The following is a 21,266-nucleotide window of genomic DNA, read 5'->3' as shown; positions in this document are numbered from 1 at the left end:
GCTCACCACAATGCCCAGACGCTTCGTCGCCATTATATTCCACAGTCAAACCTGAAATAAACATTCGCCCTTAGCAAAGCCTGGTCCAAAGCTTTCAGAGCTATTTGAGGTTTTCAAGTATTGCTATTCACTTTAAAGCTGAACTCGAATACCACATTATTTACTTCCAAATCCAGGCCTTCACTTGCTATCGTCTGCCAACTTTCAGCGAACTACTGCAGCGGAGATTTCTCAATGCCCTGTTGTGAATCTGGTCGTAGTGACTAGAGCAAAATATGAAAAATACTGACTTGCACAACAGGGCTGCCAGCAAATTGCAGTCAGTGGCTTGACACGTCCAGCTTGCTGGCAATGTGGTGCTTTCCGCGGAAGGCGGCAAGGTGTGCGTAGTACACGGGCACAGGGATGCTCACACTCCTTGCGCACCGGGTGCACGTGTGGCAGAGGCAGAAGCTCAGCTTCTGCAGATCATCCGCACTGAAGTTGGAGTCGTCGCACACGATATAGCAGTGGGCCAGCCGGCTGGTTCCCTGGATGCTGAAGTGGCTGCCATCAGGACAATACGAGATCACAAGGAAGAAGATGCTAGCCTCCTCTACATAAAAGCTTAAACTGGCAGCAGTCGGTGGCCTGAAGACTGCAGACAAACACATACGTTAACCAACACAAACTAAGTAAAATCCACCCGTCTCTATATAAGACATGTACCTGATGCGGCACAACACCCACCCTCTACTACATCAACATGGACTTGCCGAAAGCGCACAGGAGTGGTAAACATAGCAAATCCCAACACAGAGCAGTAGGCGGCCAAGCTGTCCAGCTGTCATGTCGTCGATCAGCAGCAGGCGGTTGAATAACCCGGGCAGCAGAAGCTGCTCACTCCCTAGACCATAGGTGCCAGCAATGAAGGCTTCGAAAATCACCTTCCTTTGGAGCAATTATGATTCTGAATCAATCGATCATTTGTTCCATCTATTCTTGGCTGTGCAGGTTGCAAGGTTAGTAGCGTTTGTTCTTTCTGCAGGAGTCTAGGTTTACGGTGGTTACGGTGCTCGGCTGCTGACCCGAAAGCCGCTGGTTCGATCCCGGCCGCGGCGGCCGAATGTCGATGAAGGCGAAATTCTTGAGGCCCATGTACTGTGCAATGTCAGTCCACGTTAATGAACCCAATTTGGTTGAAATTTCCGGAGCCCTTCACTGCGGCGTCTCTCATAGCCCGAGTTGCTTTGGAACGTTAAACCCCAATAAAAAAAATTCATTAGCCAATTTTGGTGTCTAACCTGTTCTACTCAAAGAGAGGATTCCAAATATCTAATTCGCTTCATGATGCCTCATTAATTAGTGAGTTAAAAGAGATTAAACAGTCATGTGACTAGTTAATTATGGCATCTGAAAATCAGTGATGGCACCAATCACCAATTCGATCACTAATAAATCACCAATCAATCACCAATTGGGTTGCTATATCGATTTACTACAGGGGCTGCCATCTTGAATTCCTCAGACTTGGAAAATTTCATCCCGAAGGGAGGTAGGTGGTAGCATACCCCAAGAGATCGAGAAACGTGATGAATAAGCAAAGCGGAAAGTTGGGCAAGCTGGATAACGTTCATGATGTAAAAAATAGCACACAGGGAACACACGGGACAGAAAGTAAACGACGCAGACAAGCGCTAACTCGCAACTGAGGTTTATTGCTGACGCGCGCAATATAAGGTAGTCATTGAATTCCTTTTGAATTCATTGAATTCATTGAAGTCATTGAAGTGCATTGAATTCCTTTTTTGATAACGGTTTTTTAACTGATCTTCCGCAGCGATGAGCGGCGCCTGATGCTTCAATTTCAATTTTTTCCTCTGACTTGGTCTTTCCAGGAGGGACTGTTTGTGGTTGTTTTTGTTTTATGTTTTTAAAGTGACTACCTTATATTGCGCGCGTCAGCAATAAACCTCAGTTGCGAGTTAGCGCTTGTCTGCGTCGTTTACTTTCCGTCCCGTGTGTTCCCTGTGCGCTATTTTTTACATCGTGATGAATAAGAGCTAATGCTCATAAAAAAAGAGACTTGTCTGCATAGCTCGAATGCAGGTTTCTAATGTAAGCATAAAGATTTCAGTAAAGTTTGAGTTCCCAGGGCAAAGACTATAAAATCACATCCGTGTAAAGTTCTTGCAGTGTGCAGGACTGCCAGTCTAAGATAGACGTTACCAGGCGTGGCTCATTAACTATTCCATTACTGACGTCTTGCATTCCCTACAGGGCATGTTCATGCACAATCCTGATTTCCTTGTTGCAAGCTTGTGCAGCACACACATCGGCAGATAACTTTTAAAGTTGGTTGGAACCAAGAATAATTTACTGTTACCCCTAGTGTTATGGCTCTTCAGTTCTCTATATCTTCAAGTAACAGTGCAACTGTCTTTCTGGAGTGAAGTGCTGTGATTACGCATGCAACAAAAAAGATGAGATAGCCACCCAAGGAAACTTTTACAGTTCACTATGCATATCCAGTTTTGCAGTTCACATGTCACCAAGGTTAACTAGCAGGCAAGGTTATGTTGCTGACATGATGTCAGAGATCATGGCAAGTACCAGGTTATGCACAAAAAAAAAACACCTCAACCCTACAGTTCGAAAAACACACTGTGAGAAGTGGACACCGTTAGTGAACAGGATTTCTGCTCAAACCCTGGCCGCATGCCACATCTGCTGATAAGCTATGGAAGGCAGGCAAGTGCTCTCTACAAATGGAACAGACCTGAAGCCAACTGCTTGGATAAAAAAAAGGAGAAGGACCACAAGGCTCATGCAAAAAAGAAAATGCAAAAAAGAAAATGCAAGCATTCAGCGCTCATGCCTGGACACTTTAATGTATTAAAAGCATAACTATTTACCAGGTACCACATACCAAGGAGAGCTGTGCCCTGCATAAAGAACGCACCTACTTGATTATGCGTCAAATTCAAGAGGGAAAAACAGCACTTTATAAAAAACGTGTAATAGTTAAATAGCAAAATCTCACGATTATGAAAAAGTGCCTAACGACACAATTGATAATGCCCACTTTTTCGCTCTTTCACGAATGAAGATGACCTTTAAGAAAGTAAACTCTTGGACCATTTGCTCTGACATAACACCGATCTTATTTAGCGCATATAAAAGGTTGAAGGAACACACAATGTCATCATTTGCAGTAAATAAGGAAAAAATTACCACATGTCCGACCATCTATTATCGAATGGCTATGAAGAGGGCCACACCACACACAGAAGAGCCACGGCTGAAAACAAAAAATGCACCATCACTGTTCACTTGGCCCAGCCCAACCACCTTACTTTCATGTTATTTCTAGTGAGATCCTATGCAGGCTACCTTTACTGTATGTGCACTCTTTATGTTCATGAGGGAAAAGCAGCACTTACTGGGATAGTGTAAGAGCTAAAACAACAAAATCCTACAATCCCAAAACAGTGCCCTAACACACAATCGTAACCTCTCAACATTTTTGACACTACTGTAAAAAAACAATTGCCTTTAAAAGAGTTGCCATCTGTTTGGCTGTTTGGTGTTCTGACATAACATTCATGCTATTTAGTACAAACAGGACGATGGAAAAGATGAAGATGTATATATCTGCCTTTCTCCTTCTCCCTGTTATTTGCGCTAAACGAGATGAAAATCACCACCTGCTGAGATCGCGCTCTCCAATGGCATACAAAGAAGGGCTCACAAGGCAGAACAGACCAGGGTGAAAGTAACGAAAGTGCACCATCACTGTTCACTTGGCACAGTCCCTCTGCCTTGCTTACATTTCAAGTTGTTTCTGATGATATTAAGGCGAAAGCCTTTAATGCCTCATACTGTCGTTAGCAGACGCGTGAGCAGCCGTGTCGACAGACACGTTGGCAGCCATGTCGGCAGATTTGTCCACGTTTCAGGGTCACTACTTAAAAAAAAACTGCGCCGAAGGTGGGAATCGAACCACGGCCTTTGGCATTTGAAGCGGAGACGCTACCACTCCGCCACAAAGGCTCAAGGTTGGAGCATGAATAAAGGTGCATCTAGTGAATGCATGGGTCTCATAAATAAAAGGAATAAAGAAATACAATCAAGAAAATGAAAATAAAAAATTAAAATAAGAAAAACAAAATAATAAAAACTAAAGTAGGAAAAGGAGCAAAAATTAAAAACTAAATATGAAAAATAAAACAGTAAATAGAAACAGTGCGCCAGGAAATGCTTTCGCCTTGCATCACTTTAGAGAGCCAAAGTGCCCCCTGAATTTTTCTATGTGTGCTGCCCTTGTGGTACAATCCTTCTGTTCCCTCTCACTATCTATTGGCCCACGAATGCTTGAAAAGCTACTAGGACCACTGCCCCAGAAAAGGAAGCACTGCTCTGCAGTGGACTGCAGAATATACAGGGTGTTTCCCGCTAACTTGGACCAAGATTTAAAAAAACCTAAGCGTTCTTCAGAACTAAAATTGTATGGATGTTGTTAAGGTTTATCTAAAGTTACAATACAATTTTTTTGCTCGACCTACTTCAATAATTAGTCGAGATAAATTAATTAACTTTTCAAATGTAGCTTGAAACGTTCAGGCGTCAATAGGAAAGTTGTGGAGCTCCACAAATATTGTCCAACCCTGGCACTTCCAACGAGATAGACTTAGCGTGGCCGTTTTATTCGGGAAAAACGAAAGCCCGCAGAGTATAAAAAATACCACGTGACAGCGCGATCCGTGCGCCCAGATGCGCCGCGATTACAGCGCTCTCATCCGTGCTTTGTAAAAACATCGCCCGCATCATGCCTTCTCTTCGCTTACGAGATAGGGCTTCAGCCTTTGCTTGGCTCTGACAGTAGCTGCAGCGGCTGGCGACGGCGCTCCGAAAAAGCGCTTCGTCAGCCGCCACTCGCCGATGTCGCTGAAGAGCACAGTTATCACCGCAGAAACGGGAGCCGCGCTTTCCTTCAACTGCCGCCCGAACCCACTGGCGCTTATCTTGGAACCAAGCTCTATGCGAAGCTCTGTCGTGGGCAGCACGAAAGGAGCGAAGCGAGCGATGTTTTTCACGAAGCACGGATGAGAGCGCTGTAATCGCGGCGCATCCGGGCGCACGGAGCGCGCTGTCACGTGGTATTTTTTAAACTCAGCGGGCTTTCATTTTTCCCGAGTAAAAACGGCCATGCTAAGTCTGTCTCGTTGGAAGTGCCCGGGTTGGGCAATATTTGTGGAGCTCCACAACTTTCCTATTGACGCCTGAACGTTTCAAGCTATATTTGAAAAGTTAATTAATTTATCTCGACTGATTATTCAAGTAGGTCGAGCAAAAAATGGTACTGTAACTTTAGATAAACCCTAACAAGATCCACGCCATTTCAGTTCTGAAAAACGCTTAGGATTTTTTAAAATCTTGGTCCAAGTTAGCTGGGACACCCTGTGGAACAACAGATTACACAGTGCATCCACAATAAAGAAAACCATATTTTCAGACAACTTTTGCAACAGCAAGTTTTGCAAGAGCCTGCCATTCCAGGATGCTCGACTACTGGCTGGCACGATGTCAACCAAAATCCGCATTGAGAGAAATTTGCTGCTGCTGCAAAGGGTAACGGAAAGCAAATTTTATGCATCATGCATATATAAATGCCATGCAGATATCCCCACAGTGAAACTTGTGGCTACAAAAGGCATGCAATGTGCCTTGCAAATTTTGCAACACAGCAAATTTTTTCAGTCTCAAGTACAAACTGTGGTGCAATTTCTCTAGTTAACGTCTCAACATTCAACCCCTGCCTGGAAGCAAGTGAAATATAAACAAGGCCATTTGTTTCTGGCTTTCATTCTATCCAACATTCAGGGGGATAAAAATAGGGCATATCTTGTGTTTAATTTTAAGCACAAACTCTGTTCAATAACGTAAAGTTTCAAACTCGTTTTTTTTTAGGTTCATGATTCCACCAAAGATTACTAAATGCACTCGTGGTTGTGTGGTACTTACAGAACACTTGGTATTTAAGATGCTTATTATGTTCAAACTTCACGAGACAAGCACAGAAGGAAGAATAAAGACAGGAGGCTATGCAAACTGACAACTGTTTGAAACAACTGAAACCGTTGTCAGTACGAGCTCCATCCTGTCAGTCTTCTGTGCTCATCCCTCAAAGTGTAGCGCTTAAGCACTATGCACAAGCAACTAGGCCCCGCCTCTCGCTCTGTTGTTAGCTTAAACAGTATAAAAATGATAGGTCCCATAAAGAAACTAGCCAATCAGCTATCTGCAATCAGAACCTGCTCTGCAAGTTGGACAGCAAAGCTTCAAAAGCTCCTGCGTAGGGTTGTTTATGTTTGGCCCTGTTGTGTTCTCTTGGCAAGCCAATAGGTGAGGTGCGTTTCCGCTGTCAACGCAAAGAGTCATGGGAAAATCGTCTGCTAGCTACTTCCAGTTCCAAATTGCTTAACTGATTGCATGCATCGCCCCGTTCACCGCGTAAGTTGACATCGTTTATGCGATAAATAACTCGTGGTACTAGTCACTGATTGCACTGAAGCATCGAAAGAGAAGCCTGTACTACGTATCTGCATGACCTGAGCGCACAAATGGACAATCAAGAGAGGTAAGCGTATTTTTTCATGGTTGATATATGCCGGCCGCCGTAGTCCATGTCTGTTGTGCATATGCACTGAGGGTGATTTCGTGTTTGGCATGTTTAGCGCAAAAGTCATTATACAGCCGTTTTTTGCCGCACTTTGGTAAACTGCAATCTGTGCAGCTGATTAGACGATGCTCGTATTTTCCTGACAGCGTGTAGAGCCGCCAGTGTGCTAGCAGACGACCCTATATGCCACTGCGCGGCGCGCGTCTAGCACATTGCATGGTGCAGTAATAAATCGCCTTGTCGCCTTTTTGTTATTCCAGATGCAGTGAAGGTGGCATTTCATGTGAGAACACGCAGGAACACGCCGCAAAGGAGAGTAGAGGCGTTAGATTATATATGCCACGCTGTGTTGTACGGAGCTGCTTGAATAAAATGAAATGGCTTGGCCACGTGTTCTGGAGCAGAAATATTTTATCGAGTACTTACTGCTTTTAGTGACCCATTGGAAATTGCATGAATTCAAGGTCACCACGTTACTTCAATCGCATGTGTGATTAGCCCTGCGCTGCGCAACGTACCATATTAGAGCGAAAAGGGCGTTAGGTACCAGGCTCCTTTCGTCACCCAAAAATCACAACAGCGGCAGGCTACAAGGCGAATCAACTTGCAGACTGCTCATGAGGCGAAGTTGAATTTCTCTTTCGATGCTTCAGTGCAATCAGTGACTAGTACCAAGAGTTATTTATCACATAAACGATGTCAACTTACGCGGTGAATAGGGCGAAACATGCAATCAGTTGAACAATTTGGAACCGGAAGGAGCTATCAGACGATTTACCCATGACTCTTTGCGTTGACGGCGGAAATGCACCTCACCTATTTCACAAGACACAAAGTCGTGTGTTGGCCGCAGTTTAGGCATTTACTGTCTAAGCGGACGGATGTATCTTGCTTGTTAGACTAAGAAGCAGATATTTCTTGGATTGTAGCTGTCTCCAAGCGATGGACTACTGCCTACTAATACCTTAATGTGGCAGAGGGTACAGTCTTCCTGCTGGTGAGTCTTGTAGAATGTCTCCATATAGCCTGTCAACTGCCAGTGCCCTTCTGCTTCCTGGATGACACATGCACGGGAGATAGCTTCGCCTCGCAGGCTGCCCCTGACGACTGCATACCCTGGCATCCACTTTACAGAGTGTTCCCAGCCACTGCATAGGTTTTCACCTCATTGACAAAGTTGCAGGGCACAAGCCCCTCGAATGCTTGCTAGGTGTAGCATGGCTGTCGAGCTAGGCCAGGCAAAGCGACAACACAGTGGCTCAAAACTGTGCCACTTGTGCTGCAGAGTGCTTCTCCAGTAAGCTGTTTATAAGACAAAATATCCTACTCAGCAACTGGGAACACTCAGAAAACCACTTAGTGCACAGCTGCAGTGCCATGCACAAATCAGCCAACTAGCTGACAGGCTGCCATGCTGATATCAGCAGATAGGATTACGCAGCACAGTGATAGTGTTCAGTTCCTAAGGAATCGGTGGGCTTTTGTCACTTCCGCCATTTTGACACCAGCATCGTGCTGCAACTATCACGCTCTCATTGCACGACTGTATAATTACTCTGTTGCTGCTCTCCTGTGACAGGGGCAACTCAGACGCAGTCTAAATGACAATCAGAACAAAAATTTTTCATTTCTTCTATATTTTGCTTGCTTGTGTTTTTAATGATATGCGCATGACATTGTAACATTTGTGCATTCATATGTGCACCCTTCAGAAGGCTTAATCAGGCTTTTCTATGCGCTCTCATGGGGTTCAGTCAAGTGAGGGTTCACTACATCCCTACGCGATCCAACGTCTTCACTTGACTTTTATGCAACACACTGCACCTGCACCCTCTGGTACATTCACAATCTGCGACAAGTGAGCACTCGAAGGAAGGACTCACCCCTGCTGGCCATGCCATCGCCCGGCTTCCTGAGTTGAATGAAAGCAAGCGATGGTGGGATTGTTGAAAGCAGAGTTCACAATTACTCCAGTCCAAAAGGTCAAAACAAAAAGCTCAGACGAAAATGCATTTCACTTGCCAAGTGCTGAGATTGGTGAATACCATTCAGAACCATGCCTTACACTCGTGCAGCACCGACATCGCACATACACAGGCGTGTGCGATGTCGGTGCACGTTAAGGAACCCCAGGTGGTCGAAATTTCCGGAACCGTTCACTGCAGCATCCCTCATGGCCTCAGGTGCTTTGCGACGTTAGAACCCCTAAATTTTTTTCTATTTCAATTCAAGCTTTGATGGAGGTGGGCACTATCCAAATCACACTGAGAAGGTAGCAAAAACAAAAAAGTGATGGCACACCTTGCCTAAAACTGTGAACAGAGAAGCTGAACAGGAGGTGAGGTAGCGGGTGGGAACCAGTGTTTGGTTTGCAATCCTACCTGCAAAGAAACATCTGGGAGCTTCCTTTCTTATTTGATTGAGCCAACCCTTGCCCTTTCTATGGCTGTGTACGTGGATGGACGGCGCTGTCAAAATGCACGACTGTAGCCAGCCCTGGCAAGGCAACAGTTCCATGCCAGCTTCTGCTGCATGTGTGTAAAGCACGGTTCTGAATGGTATTGACGAATCTTGGCACTTGGTGAGTGAAATGCATTTTCCTCCGAGTTTTTTATTTTGAGTTTTCGGACTGGAGTAATTTTAAACCCTCAATTCGACAATCCTACTTCACGTGGTGAACCATCACATGGTTTCACTGAACTCAGGAATCGGTGGAGGTGCTCAGCTTGCTGTGTGTACCATAGAGCCACATTATCAAGTCTTGACGACGTCTTGCCATCACTGAGGCTTTCTGTACCACCTGAGCGTACACGCATATTCTGCTGGCTTTTCTCGTCATGGGACTAGTAAAGACTTCGCATTAAAACGCTTTGGCCCACTACATTTCAGAGCTCTGCTTAATATCAATACTCCATTTGTTCTACTAATGACAGATTAGCAGTAATTTAACAAATCAAAAGTAATACCTTAAGAATAGCTTACTAACAAATTACAAGGCCCAACACAGAGGCCTGAGCAAAGTGATTAATGAGAACGACATACCGGTGATCACCAGTTTTTTCCCTTTTCACTGGCGAGACCACTTTGCCACGGTATGAAAGAAAGCAGTTCTAGAGGATCCACCCGGAAGCCCTTACAACAGTCGACATCCTCCACCTTCTGCAGCTTCCTGCAACATTTACAGAACATATAAAGAGCAGTGAGGAAAACTAACTGCTTACAAGCTGCCCCTTGCAGGCCCCAAGGTGCAACAGCTAAAGTAAGATTTCAAGCAATTCCAGCAAAAGCTTAATTTGGAACAATTCACAGGAAAAACATCATTTTGGAGCACCAAATTCCAAATTTTGCGTAGTTTAAAGGGGAAAAAACGTTACTTCAGCTTAAAATACATATACAAAAATAATACATACAACAGAAGTTGAACTTGATTTTTACATGAAAATGGGCTTACACATGAGTAGCATCTGACTAGACTGGACCATGACTAGCCCTAACTTGTGTGTACATTGGAGCAGCTCACTACTCTGGACCATGACTAGATGCATGACAAGACCAATTCACTATTGCATGACTATAACCTCGCTAGCAGCTTATATCCATCGAGTGTACTCATTGAGATGACTTCAATGTTCAGTGCCTTCGTGGCTCAACAGAGTACTGGCAACTTGAAAGAGCCGTATAAAAAGACATTCAGTTCATGCGTTCAAAACATGTAGTGTCACAACTAGATGTAAGCATTAACTGCGCTGCAGGAAAGGTGTATCGTATTCTGGGATGTCTGAGAGATACTGAGAGCGGCACACGACTATTGGGCAGTGTCCCTTATCAGCCATTTTTTTTTCGTTACCCTTTCTTCAGAAACAACAATGCACCAGGCGTTCTTTGCCACTAATTTTGTTTGGAGATACACACTACCAGCGACCGTATTAAGCCTTTCTTGCTTAATACGACCCACTAACTGGTGAGAGTGCCCTATGTTGCTTCAACTAGAGCAATGCAAATGACGACACAGTCCATTTAGCCAGCAGATGCACCTGTCCAAATGGGCAGCTTCAGTGTTTGCAGCACCTGTGAAATGACCACATCGAAGTGAAATAAAAGTCCGACCTAAAGAGTGTCTCAGCATACCCACCAAGCACGCATGTGCCTTTTCGTTGTTGCATCTCTGCGACTGGATTGGATTGGCGACATCCGATACAACGGCAAAACTGCAGGTTGCCAACACAGTTGTTATTTTTCACCAAATCTACCTGACTGGAAACTTGCGCGGCTAGTTGTGGCATTTGGGTGCAGCATGGTGAATTTTAACAAATATCATGCTATTCGCACAGATTGGCGCAACTAGCACAGCTCTTGCACTGCTGCACTTGCCTTGATTTTAGCCACCAATATGATAACTGTACTTGCTTATTTTTACCTGTTCAAAGCCTATTTTGCTAGTTTTTTTTTAAGAGGAGTAAAAGAAAATGTGTTGCATAAGGCCTAAAAAAATTCATTTCCACTATAATATGGGATGTGGAGAAATTATTGAAAGACCATGTGTATAGGACTTTAACCACCAGGATACCTTAGTGGAAGTTCTTACCTGGGCAAAGAGTGCAAGGCTCCTGACATTTCTGACCAAAAAAAAAACAGCCATCTTCTCAAAAATTAGGAAGAGCCTATGGTTTATGTTGGTAACAAATTTCATGCAGCAAGCCTACTTTTGATAAAAACTTAAAAACTCTTTTTAAAGGAAATATTTGATCATCACACCGAGAAAGGACAGGTGCGTAGGTATTTGATCTATGTATAGCACTACAAAGTGACACCACCATTCTGGTTCTATCCTCCAACACGATTAAATCTTGGACAACAGTAAGCTGGTCAATGCACCTAGAAAATGCGGTGCTGAGGCGTTGGTTAGAAGATAGGAATGCTATACATGTGTCCTATCCTCAACCTGCACAGAGTTACTTCTTTGAATGTGTCTTGTTTTTCAGCAGTTTAACTTCCTATTCTCAGCTTTATTGCGGGTAGTTTGTTTTCGGCTACTGTGTTCCATTCCTGATGCCATTGCTCTCGAATGATGTCCCTAATGTGTGGTTTGAGGTTCAGGGATGGTATTTTCTCAGCATCTGTTTTATTCTGGGGAGCAGCTAACACTGTAAGCCGAACACCTGCCCCATTTCCAGGTATGCTACGGTGGCCTGGCACCCAGCACACTGTAATATTTAGCTTTGATTTGTGAGCACACTTGAGACTGTTGAAGAGAGAACTGCCGTGTGCCAAAGGATAAGGTGATTACCCGACTTAGGGAGTGTGTGTAAATGGTGAATGAGCAAGCATATTGTTTGGTTTGGTTTATGGGGTTTAACGTCCCAAAGCGACTAAGGCTATGAGAGACGCCGTAGTGGAGGGCTCCGGAAATTTCGACCACCTGGGGTTCTTTAACGTGCACTGACATCGCACAGTACACGGGCCTCTAGAATTTCTCCTCCAAAGAAATTCCAGCCGCCGCGGCCGGGATCGAACCCGCGTCTTTTGGGTCAGCAGCCGAGCACCATAGCCACTGAGCCACCGCGGCGGCGCAAGCATATTGTGATGATGATGTGTGACGAAGAGGAAGCTGGCAGTGGCACGGCACGGAGCACTTGTACTAGGCCAGCGGCCATTAAATCATCTCTAGTTCATCGTGCCTCATTGTTCGGGTGGCTGTCGCGTAACATTTGGTGCGAGGTGCTGGGGAATCGTCGGCATCCTGGTCATGAAGCTTTGGCGTCCTGTGTCAGCCATGGTCGTCAGCCGTGAGTCCTTGGCCTGTGTCGCCCAGCTTGACCCAGCCTTTCAGACTCAAACCGACCTCACCGTTCCTCCCCCTCCCCGTCCCAAGCCCTGACCCCCGGACGCGACCAACTATACGCGACGCCCTGACCGACTGAACCTACGAGCCCCACTGACCCGAAACACCGTTCATATATGAAGACACTGTCCCCCTGCCCATGCCATTCGGCGCGTCCAAGGACTTAGGCCCTTGGCTCATGGCAACCAGCGGTTGGGACTTCGGAACTTCGGAAGTTCATGGACTTACCAGACTTTCAATCCTCTGTTGCAGAGCCCTCTGCACTTCCACCGTTCTGATGTTACAACGATGAATTGGCCACTGCAGCCACCCTACAAAGAAATGTCAACATTGCACAGTGAGGCACTTCGACATGTCGACAGCGGCCAAACCTTCATGCTCTGGAGGCCGCATGAACTCAGTCCATGGGCAAAGCGAGAGAACAAGCTGCGGCATGGCTCAGGTAACGACATAACAATTAGGAAAGCGCTATATCTCGACAAATTACGAAAAGGAGGAAGGTAGACAGTAGACAAAATACTGCAAAGCACAGGGTACTGGAATACTCACAGTGTACAAGGTAGATAAGGCAGACTGAGAAAGACAGAATTATAAATGAAAAGGATCACACAAGTAAGCACCATCAACCGAGCTGGCTACAGCAAAACCACTGAGGCTAATAAAACAGGAGGTCCAAATATATATGCATTATTACTCAAAAAATTAAATTTTTAAACAATTGAAAGTTTCTCTTTTCTGGAAAAGCACTACCCTTCTTCACTTCACAGCGTAAACTTCATCCGTATCGGAGTAATCCTGAAGGAGATGGCTCTGCTTTTGAGTGTGTCAGAGCATGCATAAGACCACTGACTCCTTCTTCCAGAGAAGTTTATTTTCCTGAATTCTCGAGCTTTAAAACACTTCGAAAATATTAGAGGTTTTCAAGTATTGCTGTTCACTTTAAAGCCAAAGTCCAATACCGCATTATCTATCCGCTTCTAAATTCGAAGTGTTTGGATATTCCCACAACCCTAAACTGGAGTGTTCCAGGGGGCTCAAGCTCAGCTCTCTCCGTCGTCCTGGAGTATTCCGAAGCGGTGGCCGTACAGGGGGCTTGCTCCGAGAACTAAGCTCCCAGCCGAGAGGTGAGGCCTCGCACTTAGGCCTGGCACCCCCATGATGGCTTCGCTCTCTCTGCATGCAACACAGGCCCATCTACATTGCATTGCCAAAACAAAGGATTTCAAGAAGCACGAGGAAGCTACAGCTAGCGCTGCGTACGTTCCAGCGTTTATCTGGCCCCAAAAAGGCAGCATTTTACTTCCTCTAAACTTGCAAGGTACGAAAATTTTCTCAAGTCAGCAAGGAAGCTCCACCCACATTTTGGATCACCAAACATATAATTCCTCCGTGATAAAAAGTAGACTTGTCAAAGCTTTCCTTGTTACCAAAAGAAGAAGCTAATCACAAGATGAAATTGTAGCTCAATAACTTTGATCCCCGTGGCTTGTTTGATACAGGCAAGGTCGAAAAGCTGATTTTGTTCACTGTTGTGATTGGCCAGCGCAGCAAACTAGGATGCCAAGGACCATGGGCAGTGTTACCAACTGCTGTTTTTTTTAAGTTGCATCCTTTTATACCTCTAGATTCATGCTATGTGAATGAACTTCAATTAGAACTTCTTTTTATTCCAACAGCTCCCATTCACTCCAGATAAACCTTTCGCCGCATAACACATCAAACGCGTTTAAAGCCACCTTTATTTCTAACAAAGCGGCCCTCTTCCTACCTTGCATTAAATCCAGAGCCAACTGCACTAATCCATGTACTTCTTATTAAGCTTCTTATTACCTGAGTCGCTTTGGGACGTTAAACACCCATGAACCTATTAAGCCTAATTATGATAACTACCACCTCCTCTGCACTGCACTTCTAGCCAGAACTGCTATTCACTGACCCCAGAAGCAACAATGCAGCATACCCATAGTGTACATTGTAACACAGCACAAAGTGAACGCTTCTTTTGCCTAAGAAATACTGCCTGTGCCAGCAAACGGAACACACAACAAATGACAATATTGGCTATCAAGCCACGAAGTCAACATAGTACTCCTCCTGCACCCAGAGGCTGAATGCTCTGAAACCAGCAGCTTGAAGCACGTGGCACCAACATGCAACATAGCATTCCACCCGAGTGGTTGAGACAAGCGCGCGGATGCACTGCATATGCTCCTGCGTACTCTCCCTACAACCTGGTGGGCTATACTGGGAAATAAAAGTCCATTCGAGTCTAATGACTCTGCCAGAATAAAATGAGAACAGCTAGAAAAAGAAAGCAAACCAATTAGGTTATTGAGCAGACAAGCTTGGGAAAACAGGAGCTCATTACAGTATTAGGGGTTCAACAGCCGAAGTAGCATTTGAAGCAATTTTGGCACAGGAAAATGTTTTAGAGCAGTTCAACGGTGAAGAAAACTTACTTTTAGAACAAAAAGTGAAAAGAAGTGAATATTTATAGCAGTTATTTAGAATTAACAGCAGCTATGTTACAAAGCTACAAACTATAAAACTAAGGAAGTCAAATTTTTTTTTATTTTTTGCATAGAACTAACTTCAGTGCAGTCATGTCTTAGCACCAGTGGGCAAGGTCCTCACCAATAAATTCTGCACAAACCCACAAGGTAGAGCCCATTTTGTACAAACCTGCAAAGCAGGCTGATCCAAAGCTTACTGCACAAATATAACCTCACTAGCAGCTTATACACACCTAGAGCACGTCATTAACATGACGCCAATGCTTAGATTTTGGAGGAACAGAATACCGGCAACTTCGAGGAGCCGCATAGAAAGACATATATGACACATGCATTAAAACCATGTGGCGCTTAAAACAAGATGGTATTAGTAAAAAAAAAATTAACACATTATCTCATCATAAAGATTCGATGTAAGCAAGAAACGCATTGTAAGAAAAGTGCATCATATTCTAAGATGGCTGATACTGACAGGTGCACACGAGTCTTGAGGAGCGTCCCTCATCAGCCACTTTCCTTTCCTTTCTTTACTCCTTCACTAACAACAGAGCCTCTGGCTTTCCTTGCCGCCTCTTCAACTAAGCTACCAGCGCTCCCCACGTGCGGAGAGGGGATGGTGCTACCGTGTGGCACACAAAACGCTGGCACATTCACCACTGCCGGATGTCTACGTAACCACTTCTATTGACCACCACTTTGAAGAACAAAAAATTAGAGCTGGTAACCGGCCATGCTAATGAACTCGCGGCTCAGGGACCTCTGTTGTAGGCTTCGTGCGCATTATGCAATGCGCTAGAACTCGCGTGGCGCTGTTGACTCACTTATCATAGCCAGAGCTCTTTGATATTAGCAGTTGCATAACTTCCCATAGGATCCATCAAAAAATGACAGTTTTATGGGGCCAAAATTCAGGTGTATACAGACTGCTGCACCGCTTGCGGTGAATAATACAAAATGCATTCAAGTTGCAAACTCCGAAATTATCGGTAAACACACATCTGCCTGCCAACAAAATAATTGAAAGAGGTGCATTAAAAAAATCCACAGAGTTCGACAGAGAAATGACGAAATAAAAGAACCAGAAAAGAAAAAGGTTTTCAGATGACAATGGTGACATTCTAAAATAAGAAAAAGATCCTCAGCTGTTACAAATTATAGACCAGTAGCCTTGACCAGAGGCCGTTACTAGTATGCATTTAATAGAAGTGGTTCGGCCTCTCTTTTTTTTTTACCTTGAAGAGTACGACAGAACTTGACGTGGCATCATGAGAGATGTTATCTTGAAGAGTGCAAGACACAAACAGGCTGCGGCAAATGCATGAAACGAAGACATAAAAACAATGACTTTAAAAACCCTGTCATGCTCTTCCTGGGCTACCGATACAAAACACCTGCTTGGACTGTACCGCAGTCTGGTTCTTTCAAGAATACAGACTATGCATTCATAGCGTACCAATCCACAAGAGAATCCGCCTTATGATCGAGCTCATCAATGGGCATTTACCTTCAGAACTAGGCCAGTTCAGAGCTTATACGTTGCTACCAATATGTGGAGCCTATAGAAACAGCAAACATATCTATCGACGATGAACTCCCTCAAGGTCAAATTGCTTAGGGATCACCTGTTCAGGCTGCATGCGAGAAAAACCAACTTACCAGCAGCCTTAACATTTGTGAGAACTCTAGCTAATCAAATTGATGTGCCCCTTGATGGCTTCCCCACTAAATGCACGAATATTGCACCAGTTCCATGGTCTCTTCAGCTTACTGAATGCGATAAATCGTTGCTGACTGTTCCTCAGAGGAATAGTCCACTGCAAGCTATTCTGACAGCAATTTCTGCCTCTTCAAGAAAAACACAATTGTGAAGAGTTTTACACCGATGGATCCAAAAGCGTACATTCTGTTAAGTACTGTCTTCACTGATGAAACATTCGCAATCCTCATTGCTGTATTACAAGACTTTAGAAAGCAAAATAAAAAAAACCTGCCATTTATATACACACATAGTGTTGTCCCAGCCCTTTGGGGTGCAGGGAAAAATATGCATGCCACTTTCAGCACAGATAGTAAGTAAGGGCCTCCATAGCCCCAGAAAAAAACCCTCAGCAGCTCGTATGCAATCTTGGGAAGCACTTACGAACTAAACTCAACTCTCACCTTTCTGTTAGCCAGAACTTTCACAACAAACATTGATGCAACATCTCTGTCCAGTACTAACATGCAATTAAGATCAAAAAACACGGAACAGAAAAGAAATTGTCAGCTGAAAACGTCGATGAAACATGCTCACAAGCTGTTGACGACGACTCTGACAGCGCGAAGGGAACGAAGATTAAAAAAAAAACCTGGGTGAAAATGTTCACGAGACATGCCCAAGAGCTGCTGATGATGACCCGGACAGCAGAGATGCTGTTACTGAGGCAGCACCAGGGACATGTATGGCTGTTTTCAAAACATCTGTGCAATTTTTTCATTTCTGGCTGCATGAATGCAATGAACAATTTCCATGGAAAGTGCAGCAAATGCCACTCTTTGTTTTGATGGAATAATTGCTGTGGTGCTGACAAACTTAAGGACTAAGCCTAAGTACATATGAATGTACTGCTGGTAACTTACTGAAGTGTTTGCCTATTTCTTAGCTGCATTTTTCATCCTCAATTACTGAAAACTGTGAAAGGTGTTTGCAATGCCAGATAGCTTTTGGATGGATAAAATTCTACTGTAGCAGGACAAAGAGGGCAGTTTCTATAAAGTGCAGTCAGGTGACGGCTGCTGCTATCCAAGAACCATGGTGCCCTGAATTATAATGAGCCTACCTCATTGTGCATGTAGTGGCAACATCAATGATCCTGAGTACGACTCCAATTAATGCTACGGGCTTGCAGGCTGCTGTCTCGAGCCATGGTAACATCTGGGTTGAGGTTGAAGAAAGCCAGCACCTCCACTAACCATTCTAATCCCAGGCATTGTTGATACAGTTCTGCAATACATATTCCTTGTCAAGCTTGCATTGTAGGAAGCTTGCTGTATCTTTGTGTGTAGAGCAGAATGGGGTGCAGAACTTCATGTAAAGAACTAAACTTTTACACTGCATTACCCTTGCAAATTTTAGGCTGAACCACACTGGTCACAGGGACAGGTGCTCACTTGTCCTTGACTAAAGAAAATACAGCTTTTTCACAAGTTTTGTGTGCTTGCCTTGCTTGTGTATCCGTTTGTTCTTTTGCAGATTTGATCAGGGGGAAATAGCGAATGCAGAAAAGTAGCATCTGAATGTGCTGGCCATTTGTAGACCCTGCCAGCTGAAGATGGCAGATTTCAGGTGACGGATTAGGATTATGTTATGAGCTAGTTAGTAGAGCTAGTAGAGCAGCGATGGCGTAGAGGTAGAGCATCCGCCTCGCACCCAAGAGGACCGGGGTTCGAATCCCGGTGCCACACAATTCTCCACCGAATTGAGAAAAAAAAATCTGCGTGTCGATAGAATTGCATAACCAGGCTTGGAGTGCGGCCTGATTTCGGTGACCAGAACCGACAACGCACTTTCTCACCAGAACAGGATTTGGCCACCCTGGTGTAGCACTTGGCCACAACCTTCTATGAAAAAACCAATTAACCCTCGGCCCTCAGTCCCCAGCGGCTGCGGAGCAACTGACCAAGGCAACCGTCAGATCTGTGACGCAGAGGAGAGTGCTACGAATCTTTGGCTCTGGACAGGCCGCCATTGGAAACTGAACCTGGCAATGTTTAACGCAAGAACCTTACCAAGTGAGGCTAGTTTAGCGGCGCTGTTGGAGGAATTAGCTGGTATTAAATGGGATGTCATAGGGCTTAGTGAGGTTAGGAGGACAGATGAGGCGTATACAGTACTAAAGGGCGGGCATGTACTGTGCTATCGTGGATTAGCAGATAGGCGAGAAATAGGTGTGGGATTCCTCATAAATCAGGATATAGCTGGCAACATCGAAGAGTTTTACAGTATTAACGAGAGAGTGGCAGCTACCGTAATTAGGCTTAATAAGAGGTACAAGCTCAAGGTGGTGTAGGCCTACGTGCCTACATCAAGCCATGATGACCAGATAGTTGAAAGCTTCTATGAGGATGTGGAATCGGCAATTACCAAAGTAAAATCACAGTACACTGTACTGATGGGCAACTTTAATGCGAAGGTAGGTAAAAAGCTGCCTGGAGGCCTGGCGGTAGGTGACTATGGTATAGGTTCTATGAATAGTAGGGGAGAGTTATAAGTAGAGTTCGCAGATAGAAATAATTTAGGGATTGTGAATACTTTCTTCCTCAAACGAGCAAACAGGAAGTGGACGTGGAACAGCCCCAATCGTGAGACTAAAAATGAAAGAAAGGCTGGACCTGGAATGGCACTGCGACGATGTGCAAGCGACGCATGCTTCACCGGCGGCACATCGTTCGATGGTGAGGAGAGGCCATATTTATTTCCCAGTGTTTGATGCTTCAACAAAATTTGCGCTTTGCCGAATAGGACTTGAAAAGGACTGTCCAGAGAAAAATTTTGCAGAACAAAATTTTTGCCGGTGCTAAATATGCAATATTAGCTATTATACAAGTACATTTTTGCAGAAATATCATCTGATTATGAGAGAACACCTGTACAGTTACCATATCCTTGTCGGACTGACCGAAGACGCCGCCGCCAGGGAACAAGACCTCCTGGCCAACGTCTAGGTTTGGTGGTGGTTGTAAAGGCGGCGGCCCCTGCCTCCTTGGCCTTAGTGCCGGGAAGCCTTTTGTGTTGGACAATAAAAGTTTATTCACATCACTCTCACGTCGTGACAAAAGTAAACAAAAGACTTCGAAGACCTTCCCCGAGAGAAAAGGCATCAAATTTTTTAGTCGCGCATCGATTATCATAAAATAAAATAAAAAATAATGAGAGAGGCATGCCTCCCTCCTACATGAAGGTGATAGCAGGAGCGGAAAAAGACAACAATATAAGGAAAAAGAAATAGTTATAGCATCATTCCCGTGATAAGTGATTGTTTCTTTTCCGTGTTCAGAGTATTGTGATCAATTATGCTGATCAATTAGGCTGCAAACGCAGCACAGGTCACGAGGAGAGGAAGTAGAAGCCCACAGAGAGCACGGGCCTAGTAGAAAGAGCTCAAGGGTTCATTGCTGCTTCCAGCGTCGACGTCGCTGCAAGCACTTTGGGGTTCTAAGACCAGTGCATAACAGTCCAGAGTGAGTGGGACATGCTCATGACGCTCCTTGGGTTACCTCACTGTAGCAGGCTTTCCCCTCGTAGTGCTTTCACAACGCAAATTTTTTCTCGATTTCGCGGGTAAATATAATTTCGAACTCACATATTTTTTTCGTCGCATTTATACTGCTTCGACCTAGTGTCTTTAGGCATTTAGGTATTGGTACCTGTGATTCAACGCGTAATTTCGGATACCGCACCTGTTGTGGCAGTCCTTTTGAGGTGTCGGTCTTGTTCCGCTGTTAGCGGCACATTATGTTCGGATCTCATTACTTCTGTTCTCGTGCACTGCGAATATTGGCCGCGTAATGTGGCTGTTCGAGCGGCTACAATCCTCGTTGCAATGCATTGAATTTTGATCACAGCGGCTCAACAACATCTAGAGAATAGATCCTCGCATCTTTTTCGTTCATCGACAGGGTCAGTGCTTCAGAGGGGAGAGCTGGCGGGCGCTGGGTTTCGTTTTGTTTCGCATGCTTCACCCCCCATGTGAACCGTGTAGCAATAATCGACTAAACAAGCGTTATCTTGTATCCCTTGCGCTGCCTTTGCTAATCCATGATTTCCCAACTTTTCCAGGATCTAAACTAAGCGATCTAAAAGAAGAGCAATTATGAAGTCGAATACGGAGCTTTTGGCGGCGTATTACGGGGTAAGAGTAAAGACATGTAATCTTTAGAAACTGCATGGTAACGGAGGTGGTCACAAGGTAGCAGAGCATGCCAGCGTTAAAACGATAACTATACATTTCTTGAAATTTCCACCCTGCTGAGAGTTATGAACGTATGCGCAGTCTGTAAGGTGAAATTGCGGTGAACGAGTAAGCTGTTTTAAAACACCAATAAAATATGCTTCAAAGCAAGACTATACTTGTAGTTCTCAATAATATTTCAACTCTGCGCACTCGCATATAATGCAGCTGATAGTTTCCCTATATCGATGTTCCAAAGCATCGCTATTTCGTTAATACCAGCTACGCTGCTTTCGCATGCCTCCAATAAAAGACACCGC

General features: G+C 44.6%; 2 protein-coding genes across 18 annotated transcripts in view; one reads left to right on the top strand and one right to left on the bottom strand.

Moving 5' to 3' along the window:
• LOC149356976 (uncharacterized) overlaps nt 1-21,266 on the top strand; it is a 592,868-nt gene that overhangs the window by 64,098 nt on the left and 507,504 nt on the right. The window lies entirely within an intron of this gene.
• The window catches only part of LOC149356989 (uncharacterized), a 79,452-nt gene that overhangs the window by 45,644 nt on the left and 12,542 nt on the right, over nt 1-21,266 (bottom strand). For 9 of the 17 annotated variants that reach the window (XR_016291729.1, XR_016291721.1, XR_016291722.1 and 6 more), the window contains exons 2-5: nt 12,732-12,814; nt 9,704-9,830; nt 2,895-2,924; nt 291-546 (exon numbers count right to left, since the gene is read on the bottom strand). The gene's annotated coding sequence lies outside the window, so the exon portion shown is untranslated. Of the gene's footprint in view, nt 1-6; nt 52-290; nt 547-2,894; nt 2,942-7,625; nt 7,716-9,703; nt 9,831-12,731; nt 12,815-13,512; nt 15,242-21,266 lie in introns of those variants that run through there. The other 8 variants (XR_016291730.1, XR_016291731.1, XR_016291737.1 and 5 more) reach the window with 7 other exon arrangements.

The sequence above is a fragment of the Amblyomma mixtum genome, chromosome 3 (assembly GCF_055824585.1).
Source record: "Amblyomma mixtum isolate Tamu chromosome 3, ASM5582458v1, whole genome shotgun sequence".
Lineage (NCBI taxonomy): Eukaryota > Metazoa > Arthropoda > Arachnida > Ixodida > Ixodidae > Amblyomma > Amblyomma mixtum.
This window is presented reverse-complemented; position numbering and strand designations above follow the sequence as displayed.